This window comes from Somniosus microcephalus, chromosome 12, assembly GCF_052327205.1.
Source record: "Somniosus microcephalus isolate GS21.2 chromosome 12, FLI_Smic_1.0, whole genome shotgun sequence".
Classification (NCBI taxonomy): domain Eukaryota; kingdom Metazoa; phylum Chordata; class Chondrichthyes; order Squaliformes; family Somniosidae; genus Somniosus; species Somniosus microcephalus.
The window spans coordinates 179,408,851-179,411,350 of record NC_140998.1 but is presented as its reverse complement, the minus strand read 5'-3'; positions in this window follow the sequence as shown (position 1 = coordinate 179,411,350).

Below are 2,500 nucleotides of genomic sequence, written 5' to 3'. Positions count from 1 at the left end.
CGTGTGAGTGTGTGTGTGTGTGTGTGTGAGCGTGTGAGTGTGTGTGTGTGTGTGAGTGTGTGTGTGTGTGTGAGGGAATGTGTGTGTGTGAGGGTGTGAGTGTGTGTGTGTGTGAGTGTGTGTGTGTGTGTAAGTGTGTGCGAGTGTGTGTGAGTCTGAGTGAGGATGTGTGTCTGTGTGAGTGAGGGTGTTTGTGTGTCAGGGTGTGTGTGTATGAGTGTGAGTTTGTGTGTGAGTGTGTGTGAGTGTGTGAGGGTGTGTGTGTGAGTGTGTGTGTGAGGTGTTTGTGTGTGAGTGTGTGTGTGAGAGTGTGTGAGTGTGTGTGTGCGAGTGTGTGTGTGAGTGTCTGTGTGAGTGTGTGTGTGAAAATGTGTGTGAGTGTGTGTGTGTGTGTGTGAGAGTGTGTGAGAGTGTGTGTGAGTGTGTGTGTGAGTGTGCATGTGTGAGTGTGCGTCTGCATGTGTGTGGCTGCATGTGAGTGTGCATGCATTTGTGTGAGTGTGTGTGTGTGAGTGTGTGTGAATGTGTGTGAGGGTGTGTGTGTGTGAGTGTGCGCGTGTGAGTGTGCATGTGAGAGTGTGTGTGCATGTGTGTGTGTGCGTGTGTGTGTGTGTGAGTGTGTGTGTGTGTGCATGTATGTGTGAGTGTGCTTGTGTGTGTGTGTGAGTGTGTGTGTGTGTGAGTGTGTGAGTGTGTGTGTTTGAGTGTGTGTGTGAGTGTGTGTGAGTGTGTGTGTGAGTGTGTGTGAGTGTGTGTGTGTGTGAGTATGTGTGTGTGAGTGTGTGTGAGTGAGTGTGTGTGTGTGTGTATGAGGGTGTGTGTGTGTATGAGGGTGTGTGAGTGTGTATTTGTGTGTGTGAATGTGTGTGTGTGTGTGAGTGTGTGTGTGGGTGAGTGTGTGTGAGTGAGTGTGTGTGTGTGAGGGTATGTGTGAGTGTGTGTGTGAGTGTGTGTGACTGTGTGTGAGTGTGTGTGTGTTTGAGTGTGTGTGAGTGTGTGTGTGACTTTGTTGGAGTGTGCGAGAGTGTGTATGCATGTGTGAGTGTGTGTGAGTGTGTGTGAGGGTGGGTGTGTGTGTGGGAGTGTGTGTATGTGTGATTGTGTGTGTGTGTGAGTGAGTTGGAGTGTTTGTGAGTGTGTATGCGTGTGTGAGTGTGTGTGAGTGTGAGAGTATGTCTGTATGTGAGGGTGTGTGTGTGTGAGGGTGTGAGTGTGAGTGGGTGTGCATGAGTTTGTGTTTGTGTCAGGGTGGATGAGTGTGCGGGTGTGTGAGTTTGTGTGTGTGAGTGTGTGTGTGAGAGTTTGTGAGTGTGTGTGAGTGTGTGTGTGTGTGGGTGAGCGTGTAGGAGTGTGTGTGTATATGTGTGTGAGTGTGTGTGAGTGTGTGTGTGTGAGTGTGTGAGTGTGTGTGTGTGTGTGAGTGTATGAGTGTGTGTGTGTGTGTGTGTGAGGGTGTGTGTGTGTGTGTGTGTGAGAGTGTCTGTGAGTGTGTAGGTGTGTGTGAGTGTGTCTGAGTGTGAGTGTGTGAGGGTGTGTCTGCATGTGTGGGTATGTGTGTGTGTGAGTGTGTGTGTGTATGTGTGAGCGTGTGTGTGTGTGTAAGTCTGTGTGTGTGTGAGTGTGTGTGAGTGTGTGTGTGAGTGTGTGTGTTTGTGTGTAAGTTTGTGTATGTGTGAGTGTGTGTGTGTGTGTGGGTGTGTTGGAGTGTGTGTGAGTGTGTATGCGTGTGTGAGTGTGTGTTTGTGTGTGTGTGAGTGTGTTGGAGTGTGAGTGAGTGTGTATGCGTGTGTGAGTGTGTGTTTGTGTGTGTGAGTGTGAGTGTGTGTGTGTGAGTGTTTGTGAGTGTGTATGTGTGTGTCTGAGTGTGTGTGTGTGAGTGTGTGTGTCTGTGTGTATGTGTGTGTGCGTGTGTGTGTGTGTGAGTGTGTTGGAGTGTGTGTGTGAGTGTGTCTGTGTGTGTGTGAGGGTGTGTGTGTATGTGAATGTGTGTGTGAGGGTGTGTGTGTGAGTGTGTGTATGTTTCTGTGTGTGAGTTTGTGTGAGGGTGTACGTGTGTGAATGTGTTGGAGTGTGTGTGTGAGTGTGTCTCTGTGTGTGTGAGAGTGTGTGTGAGTGTGTGTGTATGTGTGAGTGTGAGTGTGTGTGAGTGTGTGTGTGTGAGTGTGTGTGTGTGTGTGTTTGCGTGTGTGAGGGTGTGTGTGCGAATGTGTGTGCGTGTGGGTGTGTGAGTGTGTGTGAGTGTGTGTGTGTGTGTGAAGCTGTGTGAGGCTATGTGTGTGTGTGTGTGACTATGTGTGTGTGTGTGTGAGTGTGTGTGTGTGTGTGTGTGTCTGGGTGAGTGTGTGTGTGAGTGCGCATGTGTGTGTGTGTGTGTGTGTGAGTGCATGCATGTGCGTATGTGTGCGTGTGTTTGTGTGTTTGTCTGTGAGTGTGCGTGTGTGTGTGTGTGTGTGTGTGTGAGAGGGTGTGAGAGGGTGTGTGAGTGTGTGTGAGTGTGTGT